A 13,942-nucleotide genomic window follows, 5' to 3' on the forward strand; every position below is an offset into this window, starting at 1 on the left:
AATAAAAATTATCTATATATACTATGAATAATAGCAGACATTAAATGCAAGGTGTCTAGCAAAAGTAATCAGTCAAATTAGTGATAAAGCATGAAAAGCACATTGTTATTTATACCAATTCAGATTTAACAGAATAATTGAGTTGAAATGGACCTTGGAGTTCTTCTGGTCCAACCCCATACTCAAGCAGGAGAACCTATACCATTTCAGACAAATGATTGTCTAAGTTCTTCTTAAAAACCTCCAGTGATGGAGCATCCACAATTTCTGAAGAAAAGCCATTCCACTGATTATTTAGTCTATAAAAAAATTCTCCATGGATTTCACCTTGGGGAAGTCATGGGAAGGAAGGGGTTGGGGGGGTTGGGCCGGGATAGGGGGGGAAAATGGGGAAAAATTTGTTGTTTGTAAAACTTTCCTAATAAAAAAAAATTCTCCTATTTGTAGGCTGATTCTCTCTTTAATTTCAACAGCTTTTATTTCTTTTTTATCTAACATAAAGAAAACCTCTAACATAAATATTTATGCCTAAAAAGAAAATATAAGTGTACTTCACCATCCTATATTTACATGCCAAGAACTTTAATGGTTTTTAGAGCTCTAAATTACTGTAGTTGGAAAAGTAGATAGATCCTGAAATTCAGAACCCATCTCTGAATGACCCATCGTTGAAGCCTCAGGTAATTCAATATGCAGCTGTTCGAACTTTAACTGGGGAAAGGAAAGGAAATAACTCCTGCATTATTGCTACATCTTGATTCACTACAAATGTATTTCCCAACACAAGCTACTTCTAACCTTAGTGTAAACTAGGTTATCTTAATAAACATCTCTTCCTAAATAAACCTGTTGAACACTCATATCAACACTGAAAGGAATGTTCTTTTTGCCTCAATCAAATATACAGTGATAAGAACATGTGATAGGGTTTTCTTTGCTTTGGTTTTAACTTTGCCCAATATACTCCTAAAGAGATTCTGACTGGTTGTGAAAATATTCATATCAGCTAGCCTTTTTTAATAGATTAGATCAGAAATAGTCAAACTGATGTCCTCCAAATAAAAGATAAAAATATTCTAACCCTTTTGCACGTCATTCACTCTCAGTGCACATATAATAAAGCAGCAGAGCTTGCAACATGACAGACGCATGTTGCTTTATTCACTTGCTCCCTTCTGAAATCCCCACTGTGGAAATCTCTAGTGGAGCTGGTGAAAGCAGAAGGTCAAACTCAAGCATGCCATAAAAGTTTCAGCCTTTGCTGTCTTTGCTAGGGAAATGACATAAGTGTTGTCATTAGGTTTCTTGTCCCAACTGTTTTTTTTTTTAAAAAAACAGAATTTTAATTTTTTAAAATTGAAATTAAATGTGAGGCTGTCATGCTACAAAAATACCAATATTCTACATCATCCTTATTTACAAAAATTGATATCAATAAATTCATTCTTAGACAACAAAAATGGTAGGTGACTGTTGTTTATTTAGATTTTTTTCCCATCTTCCCAGAACACAAAGATAGATCACAAGAAGCATCTTAAGGGAATGGGTTACCTTTTGGTAAATGATCTTTCATGACCAGTTTCACCTAACAATCCATCATGTTACAATTACACAAGTCTTCTTCACAGTAATCATTATATATGCTGTCCATATATGGTTGCAAGTCCAAACTGATTGCTTCCCTCCCTTCTAGGCCCTAGACCCATGATGGCGAACCTATGGCACATGTGCGACAGGTGGCACGCAGAGCCCTCTCTGTGGGCATGGCAGCTGTTGCCCCAGCCCAGCTGCACCGTGCATGCATGTGCGCCTCCCACCGGCCAGCTGGTCTTTGGGTCACTGCCGTGCATGCGCGGGGGGTGGGGTGCATGGGGGGACATGCGTGGGGGGATGCAGGTTGGTGCAGGAGGCTTTCCAGGCCCAAAACTGGGCATAGGAGAGCCTCGCGCAGCGCCTATGTACCCCATTTTGGCTTCCAGGTTGGTGTGGGAGATTTTCCAGGTCCAAATTGGGGCACAAGGCTCCCCGCACCCCATTTTGGGCCTGGAAAGCCTCCCGCACCAACCTGGAAGCTAAAACAGGGCGTGGGGGTGGGGCACATGCTTGGGGGTCACTTGCATTGCATTTTGGGGGCTCTGGCATGTATGTGTGCATTTGCACGTGCACATGCACGCTTTGGGCACTCGGCACCAAACAGGTTAACTATTACTGCCCTATACCATCTAGGAATCCTTTTGAGCAATAAACATTTTGAAAAAGAAGATAAACTTAAATAAATAAAATAATATGCATTATTTCTTTAACAGAGTATTTGAAGGGTGAAAAATCAGCAGCAGCAGCAGCTGCCAGCATGAATTAGATATCACTAGTAATATCCAGTTAATAAAGGCCTTAGTGGCAATGGGACCAGTAGCAGAATTTCATGAACATTACCATTTTACCATTGGATTTGGGTGGAACCTGGATTAAAGGCTTGCACAAAGCAAAACACAATAAAAATTAGCTTTACCATTCAGAAATTTTGCAACAATTTGGAAGGAAGGAAGGAATCCACAAAATGCTTTAATGAATTCTGAATACAATTCTAACACAAACAGCTGAAGATTTATTAGCTCAGATACTGAGATGTCAGAACTGAGCAATAAAACTGGACAACCATATCTGAATGCTTAAAAACATTCTTGGATTTGTTAAGTAGGGCAAAGGGCAAATATTGAAGATGAAGAGTATTTTATTTTCTACAATTACATAATCATAAAGAAAACTTCTTTAGAAATATCCTATATAATAATATTATAAAATTTCAAATTAAAGAAAAAGAAAAACGAATTGCAGAAATAATATTGGAAATAACAGTAAGGTCAACCTATCTGGCCTACAAAAACAAAAAAAAAACTCCACTATTAAATGGCAGCAAAGTGGTAGAGACAGCGCATTAAGATATTGTTGTCATCTAGTGGTCATCTGGATTTTTGTAGCTGCTTTTGGTACCTCTAAAAATAGCACAAAGCTCATGAGAACTTAAATAATCAGTTCATTCCTTGAAGGTCAGGTTTGAATATCTACCTAGAATTAGGCTCTACTTTTATAAGCAAGTGACTTTATTCCAATTCCTTGCTGCTGGGCTTACCAAGAGTCTGGAAATTATCTAAAGCAATACATGGAAATAAAATCCTTAACACATGGTATTTCAGTATTGCATGCCACTGTGTTGTATCTCAGATGGTAATCTAGCACATCCATCTCATGGAAAAGAACCAGAATGATAAAGAATATCCAAAATATTAAGATAGTGTTGATGCAAAAGATCTGTGTCCAAGTATCATGAGATATGTCAATGTTCCCAAACTTTCTGCAAATGTATACTACTAAACAAAAGTTCTTAAAGCATGACATTTGCAAAGTAGGATCCTTTCTGGAAATTAATGTTTTATCTTATTGACAAACTTATCCTTTGGACAATGGAGGAAGATAAAAGCAGATTTTCTATCCTTTACTAAACATTAAGTAAGATTTTACTTGAGGAAAATAAAAATAACAGAAACAGTGCAGGAAATTGACCATAATGCTGAAGCTCTTGATTTTAAAGGCTTCTACTTTTTCAAGCATTTGGACCTGGATTTCAAAGAAAGTATATATAAACCAACTCAGAGGAATTATAGTTATATAAGATAAATAAATGAGATCCCATAGCTAGCGTGCATTTCATATAAGTGTTCCTAACAGGTGTTATGCATGCAAAGGATATAAACTCTGAATCATATTTTGGTCTTCATATATGGATTGCTAAATAGTGCACCTGCTTTAGAAAATGCAAATATTCAAAATAATACAAACAAGCTAGAAAAGTAGTTTAAAATAACAGAATTATATTTAACCAGATATTTGAGATAGAAATTGGAAATAGAATATGAGGGTTTTTCTCAAATGATTGCTTCAAGACAGTTAAATGCAATTTTAGGTTGCATCAATAGAAGTAAATCCAAATCATGGGATGTAATTATTCCACTTTGTTCTGCTTTGGTATTCATTTTGCTTTGAATATTATGTCCAAGCTGAGCATTACATTTTAAGAGGATTTGTAGACATGTAACAGATTAAGACATGGAAACAATAAGGATGATACAGAGCTCCAGTCATCCTTAAAATATAGGGGACCCCTCACATGCATAAACATACAATCCATCTAGAAAACATCATTTTGTCTTCTGTAAAATGAACTGTTTCTTGGGGCTTTAACCAAGGAAGGAGAGTCCATTTTTCTGCATCAATAAACCCATAGCTGCAGATGGAGAAACAAATAGTATTCTCTCTCATCCAAGTTAAAAACAAAACAAAACTATATCACTTTCAGTGGTGGAATTCAACCAAACACAAGAAGTTCCATCCTCAGCAGGGCTCAATTCAACAATTCAAGTCCACCCTTTTAGCAAAACAAATGCAAACAATTCTTTTCTCTATAGTATGCAGCAGAGCGGGAAAGCAACAAAAGGCAGGAATCAGCATAATTGAAGTTCTTCATTTAAAAAAGGGTACATACTATACTTGGAAACTTGACATTTTACTTGGCTTGTACTTTAAGGACAATGAATTCTTACTTATAAGGAAACCATTCTTTCATCACTGTCCTTGTGTAACTTTAGAAAATAGAAACGAAATAGAAAATGTTTTCTGTTACAGTAATCCTGTCTTTAAATAACAATATTTTCCTCCAAAATTAGTTACAAAAATTGTCACTGAAATTATGTGTAAGTTTTCTTATTTTCTCCATTTTGTTCACCTGCACAGTATTATAACTACCTGTAAGATATGAAAATGAAAATGGTATTCTATCTATCAAACTGGTGAGTGTGTCCCAAAAAGCTACTCATAGATTCATCCAATTAGTTGTAACACTTCCATACATTGGAAATGACATCCACTGGAGAGAGCTGCAATTGTCATATTGTAATATATTCAAAAATAATTACATTAATACCTCCATGTTTCATAGAAAGCTATATTCTATATAGTTGTGCTTATATTAATACTTCTTGTTGCAAACACATTTATGAATTCTTTTTTGTTCATAAAACAAAAAAATAGACCAAAAGCCTCAATCTTCTCTAATACTTAAGAAATACTTTACTAGAAATAAAGAATCTTATTTAATTACTTAGTTCTAATACTGTGACAACAATATTCTATATTCTTCATATGTCTAGGCTGTGAAGTATGGTGGCAAGATGGAAGCCTTTTTTTTTTTTACAAAGAAAAACATCCAAGCCCATCTACATTTTGCAAAGTCCTACATCAAGTCTGACAAAAGCATGCATCTCTCATGAGACCAAGGTTGAACCTTTTGACCATAATTCCAAAAAGTGGGTTTGGTACAAAAACAGCAATGAAAAGTGCACCATACCCATAGTGAAGCATGATTTTATGCTTTTGGGCTGCTTTACTTCCACTGGAACTGAGGCTTTAATCAAAATGGAATAAATTATGAACAGCGCCAAATATCAGTTAGTTTTAGCACAAAACCTTCAGACAACCTCTTGTTGTGGCCTGAAGGGTCAGCATCATGGCAACCTGGGAGCTCTGAGGGGGAAGAGGGAATGGACCTGGCAGAGAGAGAGAGAGAGACAGGAGCGGAGCCTGGGCCCTCTGTCATCCCTCAGATGGAGAGTCAATAGCCCCCAGGTCTGGAGTGGTTGATGAAGAAGAAGAGGAACAGCTGGGCCCAGTGCCTGATGCGTGGCTGCACAGAAGGCAGAGAAGGGAGGAGCAGTGGAAAGCCATGGGCCGATTCTGGGGAAGGAAGAGCCACCGCTGCTAACGAGGCCCCACTCTAGCTCTGGGGATAAAAGGCAGGGGGCAGAGATGAATAGGTGTGGCAGACAACTATTCATCTTCTGGCCGGATGGACTTGTTAGCCTGCGAGATAAACTTTTTGCTGGGGCTGCCAGCATTTCTAATAAAGGAATCTTTTGAGTTCATGTCAGAGGGTTTGTCGTGTTTGGGGAGCTGGGTCAGAACACCTCTGCTGAAATTCTGCAAATGAAGAGGCATTTCACCTTTCAACACAACAACCCAAATCATTTCCAAATCAACAGAAGAATGGCTTCACCAAAAGATCAAAGTTTTGAAATGCCCCAGCCAGAGCCCAGCCTGAATCCAATTGATAATCTGTGGGGTAACGAAAAGAAGGCTGTGCACAGGAGATGCCTCATTATCTAATTTGGAGTGCTTTTGCAAGAAACATAAGGCAAAGATTCCCAAAGCAAGATGTGCAATGCTGCTAGGCTATCCCAAAAGACTGAATACTGTCATAAAATCAAAAGGTCTTCAACAAAGTATTAGTTTAAGGGTGTGCATCTTTATGCAACCATGTTATTGCAAGTTTTATATTTTTATTTTTTCATCACTGAACAGCTTATATGTCAATCAGAATAGAGTTGGACGGGACCTTAGAGGTCATCTAGTCCAACCTCCTGCTCAGGCAAGAGACTATATCATTTCAGACAAATAACTTTCCAGTCTTTTTTTTAAAACCTCCAGTGACAAAACACCAACAACTTCTGATGATAAGCTGTTCCACTGGTTAATTGTCCTCACTGTTTGGAAGTTTTTCCTTAGTTCCAGGATGCTTCTCTCCTTCCATCCATTATTTCTTGTCCTGCCTATAGGTGCTTTAGTAAATAAGTTGACCCCCTTCTCTTTGTTAACGTCTCAAATACTGGAATACTGTTATTATGTCACCCCTAATCCTTCTTTTCTCTAGACTAGCCAAACCCAAATCCTGCAACCATTCTTCATATGTTTTAGTCTCCAGGCCTTAGTTGTTCTTTGCACTCTTTCCAAAGTCTCAACATCTTTTTTGTAATGTGGTGACCAAAACTGGATGCAGTATTCCAGGTGTGGCCTACTAAGGCTTTATGAAGTGGTACTAACATTTCACGTGATTTTGATTCTATGCCTCTGTTTATACAAACTAGGGTTGTATTAGCTTTTTTGGCCACTTCCACACACGGCCGGCTCATGTTTAAGAAATTGTCCACTAGGACTCCAAGGTCCCTCTCACAGTTACTGTTTTTGAGCCAGGCTTCATCTAATCTGTACTTGTACTTTTGGTTTTTCCTACCTAGGTGTAAAACCTTGCTTTTCTCCACATTAACTTTCATGTTGTTAGATAGAGCTCATTGATCAAGCCTGTCAAGATATTTTTGGATCCTGAGTTTGTCTTTAGGACTTCTGGGATGTTGGATATTTGCAAATTTGATGAGTTCCCTTTCTATTCTATTCCCTCATCTAAGTCATTTATGAAGATATTGAAGAGTATTGGGCCTAAGACGGAACTTTGTGGTATCCCACCGCTTACTTCCCTCCATGTACATGTAGTACCGTTAAGTACTCTTTAAGTATGATTTGTCAGCCAGTTACAAATCCATCTGGTGAAGATGCTGTCTATCCCATATTTTCTAGCTTACCAGGAAGTAGGTTGTGGTTTACTTTGTCAAATGCCTTGCTGAAGTCTAAGTATACTATGTCCACAGCATTTCACTGGTCTACTAATTTAATCACTTTGTCAAAGAATGAAATAAGATTGGCTTGGCACAATCTGTTTTTAACAAACCCATGCTGGCTTTTAGTTATAACTTTATTGATTATCTTTTCTAGTATCTTCCCAGGTATTGATATTAGGCTGATTGATCTATAGTTTCCTGGAACTATTTTTTTCCTTTTTTGAAGATGGGAACCACATCAGCTCTTTTCCAGTCCTCAGGTAATTCCTAAGGTAATTGCCAGCTCCTTAGAACTCAGGATGTAAACCATCAGGTCCCAGTGATTTATATTCATCAAAATCAGATAGGCATTCTCTAACCATTTTCTTGCTTATTTTAATTTTTATTTCTACTCTGTCTTTTACAGTTAGATTTTTAGTAGGCTGGGTTATAGTGAACACTGATGCAAAGAGTGAGTTAAGCAGCTTTGCTTTCTCCCAACTGCCTGTTACTTCCTTGCCATCTTCTCTCTTAAGTAGACCTGTTTTTTCCTTCACTTTTTTCTTGTTATTTGTATGTTGAAAGAAACTTTTAAAATTATCTTTGACTTTTGTTGCAAGTCTTTGTTTATTCTGAGCCTTAGCTTTCCTGACTTCATCTTTGCAGATTCGGACTATATGCTGGCATTCTGCCTTAGTTATATTTCCCTCTTTCCATTTTTTGTAGTTGTCCTTTTTGTCTTTCAGTTTATCAGAGAGATTTTTGTGCAATCATGCTGGTTTCTTCTTGGATTCCTTGTTTTTCTTTTTTAGTGGTATTTTGCTGGACTGGGCTTTTATGATCATATTTTTCAGAGTTTCCCACATTTCTTGAGTTGTTTTCCCCTTTAGGATTTTCATTCATTGAATTTTTCTTAGGCTCTCTCTGAGTTTGTTAAAATCAGCTCTTTTAAAGTTTAATACACTGGCTGTATTATGTTCTATTGCTTGTTTGCATTATATTGAATTCCAGTATGACCTGGTCACTCTTGCCCAAAGTTGAAAGCAATTTCAATTCCCTCTTTAACTTCTTTGCTATTAGTAAGAATTAGGTCTAGTATAGCTTTTCCTCTAGTTCCCTCCTCTACCTTTTAGATGACAAAGTTGTCAGTTATGTTGGTTAGAAATCTGTTTGAGCTCCCAGTTGCTGCAGAGTTTGTCTCCCAGTTGATATCAGGGTAGTTAAAATCTCTCACTTCTACTGTGGTATATTTCCTATGTACATTTGTTAGTTGTTTAGCAAAAAGTTCATTTTATTTCTTCTGTTTGGTTGGGTGGCCTGTAGTATACACCTATAGCAATGTTATTCTTTTTTCATTTTATATTGACCCATATGGACTCTAGGAAAAGTCCTTGGTTTTCTGGATTTCTATAGAGATGTAGTGATCAGTTAAACATAATGCAACTTCACCTCCTCTTTTGCTAGGTCCGTTTCTTTTGAATAGTTTGTATCCTTCCATCAGAGCATTCCAGTCATGAGTTTTATCCCACCATCAGAGGTGTTATTCAGCTGGTTTGAACCAGTTTGGGTGAACCAGTAGCGGAAATTATGAACCAGCAAATACCACCTCTGGTTGGCCCCGCCCCACCCATCCGCTCTCCCACTTGCTGCTCACCCTGCCCACTCGCCCTGTCCTGCCCCATCCCACCCCACCCTATACATCTTGCCTTCACCACGTGGCCCAGCTAATCTCCATGCCTCGCCTCCATGCCTCACCCACTCTGCTCACCAAAGGTAAGCATGCTGCCCACTCATCCTTCACCTTGGGTTGGGGCCCAGGGATCCACCATTCCCCAGCTCTGGCCTTGCCCCGGAGCCTCCTCCCACTTGCTGTTTGCCTCGACGGGTTGGGGAATGCGCCATTTTTTAGAAAATAATTTCTAAAAAATTATTTTCCCTGTCACAAAATTTGCAATAGCTTACAAAAGTTCTTGGCCCTTTTCTTCTCTGTTTTGAAAAATTCATCACTATCTTCTCTGTTTTAAGTGTCTGTCTCGTTTCTGTGATTTTTTATTTTTTTCCTCTTAGATCATTAAAAATTTAATTTTTTAAAAAGAATTAAAATAAGCAAACTGGTTTTTTTTCAAATATTTAGTTGAAAAAGGAAATTGAAAAATTGAAAAAATAATTTTAAAACAAGTGAAAAAAGAATTTTAAAATTGAAGATTTAAAAATTAAAAATTGAATTTAAACTTAAAAAGCAATTGAAAAATTGAAAAAAAATAAGCATTGAAAAAAGCAATTGAAAATATTAAAGGTGGAGAAAATTCTGAAGTGTTTTATCTTGGTCTAATTTTTTTACATCTCAAAAACTTGGAATTTTTAACAGAGGTGTGGTAGATTTTCTATATCTACTGTTTGATGGGTAGGGACCCAACTGTGGGCATTGTCTCTAAAGCTCCTCTCCCTTGTAATTTGTCCTTGAACCAAGAATGGCCTTGTGACTTTCTGGACATGTGAAAATGTAACTATTCAAAAGGCCTTTGGATCTTAATAATAACCAGCTTAAAATAATAGCTAATTAATTTTAGAACCTAATTTAAGAGATTAGATTATGGATGATACTATTTTAATTAATTGTAGTGTTAGTTTTGTATTTTAGTTTCTAAATTCTGTATGTTGCCTAGAGCAGGGGTTCTCAACCAGTAGGCCATGGCCCACTCCAAGCCATGAGCTGTTCAGAACTGGGCAGCCAGAAGTGATAGGCACGTAAATGCATCTCCACTTGCATGAGCAGCAGGTGATTGCGTGCTCCATTTGTGCACATTTGCTGAGTGCTCACGTGGAAAACCCCACCACCACCAGACCTGGAAAGGCTGGAACTCTGGTCTAGAGGCTGTAAGGTTTCAGGTGTTGGACAACTCTCATAATTAAATAAATAGCTTCTAACGTTACCTACTTTTACCAAAAATTATATAAAAATATGTTTTGTGCTTTAAAAATTAAGATAATATAGGTCAGCAATATGGAAACTCAAACTTGTATTTTCAACAAAGTTAATTCTCATTCCATTCCATTGTTCTTATATAAAGATGTTTAAGTGACCTGTCCTCTTATATAATAACTGGATGTAAATTCCAGAAAAACAGCCAAGAATTTACAAAAATCACAGAATTCTGGAAGTGTTTCTAGTCCACTACTTCTAAAAATGCTGTGTGTTCAGACAAAACACAGAATTGAGGGGGGGGACCCCAACCCCTTCATTCTGCAGGAATGAAAATATGGCTCAGAATCACACAAATAGTATTTTATGGAAAATTGCTTTTGAATTAAAATCCATAAAACTGGACTTTTACCCCATAGAAGTGAGTGCCTAAAATTCATCTTAAGCAGATGAAGTAAATAACTAAAAGAATATGAATCTAGACTGCTTTCCATGAAATGCTGTAGCAGAATCTCTCTTCTTATATGGTAATCCACAATATACTTTGTATGAACTAGGGTGGCATATAAGGTTCTGTATGTAACTATATGGTTTTTCCTTATTTCCCTTCATTTTGTTCATTTTTATTATATCTATCTATTTATTTATTGATTGATTGGTTCGATTTATATGCTGCCCTTCTCCGGAGATTCAGGGCGGCTTACAATGCGTTAAGCAATAGCCTTCATAGCTTTCACCCCCCCCCCAGCGGTGTTCTTTTTTATACAAAGTCAGCTTATTGCCCCCACAAACCGGGTCCTCATTTTACCTACCTCGAAAGTATGGAAGGCTGAGTCAACCTTGAGCCTGGTGAGATTTGAACTTGCAGTAATTGCAGGCAGCTGGTGTTACTTAACAGTGCTTTAGTCTGCTGTGCCACCAAGTCTCTTAGTATATTCATTATATTTTCTTCTGGTTTTTTTCATTAAGAAAGGTACTTTCTTTCTTCTTATGATTTCTTTTTACACCGTATTTGCCCATTCATTCATCCCATCTAACTGTCAATGAAAAAGCCCAATACTGTGCCACAGTTTCAAAAGTGCCAAATGTCAACTTTTAGATAACCTCCTAAGAGGTTGGCACTGGAAAGGAAATGAGCACAGGAAAGCAACTATAGACTTCACAATACCGTCACTGACATGAAGCAAAATAACATCCAAACTGATTGGTAACTGTAATCAGAACAATATATCCTTCCTACTCAAACTTTCTTATAGCGTTCAGAAAAGCTTATGAAAAGACACTCGTAATTTAAAAAAAAGAAATGAGACAACATTGAATATGACAGACAATTAAAAATATGGATAGACAGATGAATATGTTTTCTGATTTCATTCTATGTTATCTATATATTTTCATTGCAATTTCAAATAAATGGAGAATCAAATATCAGTTCCGTATATTGAACTGTAATTTAGAAAGACACTGTTTTAGAAAGACTCAATATAGATATGCATTAGATGTAGATAGTATTTATAAATGGTAGTCATTTAAATGACTTAAAATTTAACCTTTGAAATCAATTTATTGAAGCAACTGTGTCTTACTTAGCTATTTTAAAAAGATGCTGTGCATATTCTATGGCACCACTTACAACTCATTTATTTATAACCCACTAATTTAGATTGCTTATATAAATACATCCTTTTAGATTAGTACATGTATTATAATAAACTATACATAGATGAGTATATATTTCCTCTTTCATGTTTATCTCACTATTAGCAGAATAAAAGTAATAATTTACAGAGGTGATTTAAGCGTCACTTTATAGTTACTGGGTGTTTTCATGTAAAATAAATACTTCATTAGTCTATTTTAGTGAATTAATTTCTGTTTAAGTTTCTGTTACTGTCACTGGTAACCCGACATATTGCTGTATTTCCACTGTATACAATAAATGTGAAATTAAATTAATTTGAAGTTACATGCTAAGAAATAGAAAGGCAAATATCATCATGATTCAATTAGATTACTAATTGAGCAAAAAGGCAATTTGATGATTGTTTACCTTAATATGTAGAAATATATACTGGCAGGCACTAGATGACATTGAGCATTACTGTGTCAGGCTGCATATCTGAAAAGTTCCACATAACCTGACATGCTGATAAGCCTGTTCATGAAACACGAAGCGTATTTCGGCCTACGTCACCAGCTGGAATGAGTTGTTATTTAGGTGCTTGAGAGAGGACAAATGATGTGGCTAAAAATGTAAAAACAACATTGAAAAAGATAATGAATGGTGCCAATGTGAAATATAAGGACTCTGACTGCATTATACTTTGTCCTTTTCACTATCTACATTTTACACATTAGAGGCTGAGTATCAAGGACAAATTTCTTAGATATCCCAATATGCGACATATCCAAATAAGTTACAAATGCCTTCAAGCCTTGCAACTCTGTTCCTAAAACATAGTTCCTAATATAATGAATTTTCTTGAGTGATATCATAAGAATAGATTAGAAACATGCATTTGAGTGATTACCTAAAGCAGATTTTAGTTTGATAAATAAGAAAGATTTTTGTACCAAACCAAAGTCCCTATGAACCATTATTTTTCTCTAAAACAATTGGCTGGAAATAGTGACTTGAAAAACAAATAGATAATTCACCAACTGCAGTGCAAAGCATTAAATTTAGCCAATGGGAAGAGTGTTCCTTCCACTATTTCCTTTGCAAACATCAGCGTCTTTAAAGAGGAGGAAATACTGATTGTGAGTAGAATCAGAACCAAGTGTTAGAGGTAAGCTGAACAATAATATTGAATTGTTCAGATATGCCATTTATAAGAGAACAAGAGTTGGAAGGGACCTTGGTCTTCTAGTCCAATACCCTATACAATTCCAGACAAGGGGCTGTCCAGTCTCTTCTTAAAATCCTCCCATGCTGGACCATTCACAATTTCTGAAGGCAAGCCACTTGTTCCTCTGGTTAATTGTTCTCCCTGTTAGGAAATTTCTTCTTTGTTCTAGATTACTTCTCTCTTTGATTAGTTTCCATCCTTCGTTTCTTGTCTTGCCTTCTGGGGCTTTGGAAAATAGATTGACCCTCTCTTCTTTCTGACAGTCCTTTAAATATTGGAACACTGTTATCTTGTCGTCCCTTAGTCTCTTTTCACTAGACTAGACATACCCAATTCCAACTAAATCATTTATTTTTTTCACTTCTGAACAGAAACTGTATTGTGATGTGGTAAAATACTGAGGTTAATGTTAGGCATTTACAATTTATATTGTTGACTAGTGGTTCAACATTATAGGTACTTGTAAGCAATCACAGAGTCTTAATTTGTTTTGTTATTTGCAGCTATAAAATAAATTCAGACTGATAAAATATTTACTCTCTTGATCTCCTTTCTGAATGCCTCTATTTTCCATATATTTTCCAGTAGTTCCATTTTCACAAGCACTTGGTGCTTCTTCTAGAACATGAATACTTTCCTGCACTCTTCTCCCACTGACACAGCTAGCAATTAAAAAAATATTATCATTT

At 36.4% G+C, this 13,942-nt stretch overlaps 1 protein-coding gene across 3 annotated transcripts in view; it reads right to left on the minus strand.

Moving 5' to 3' along the window:
• Positions 1-13,942, minus strand: part of SLC16A7 (solute carrier family 16 member 7) — a 130,871-nt gene that overhangs the window by 108,092 nt on the left and 8,837 nt on the right. Inside the window, exon 2 of one of the 3 annotated variants that reach the window (XM_034402682.3) lies at positions 12,455-12,649. The exons of the other annotated variants lie outside the window; for them this stretch is intronic. The gene's annotated coding sequence lies outside the window, so the exon portion shown is untranslated. The remainder of the gene's footprint in view (positions 1-12,454; positions 12,650-13,942) is intronic. 3 annotated transcript variants of the gene reach the window in all.

The sequence above is a fragment of the Pantherophis guttatus genome, chromosome 7 (assembly GCF_059756535.1).
Source record: "Pantherophis guttatus breed Tessera chromosome 7, ASM5975653v1, whole genome shotgun sequence".
In the NCBI taxonomy this organism is placed as follows: domain Eukaryota; kingdom Metazoa; phylum Chordata; class Lepidosauria; order Squamata; family Colubridae; genus Pantherophis; species Pantherophis guttatus.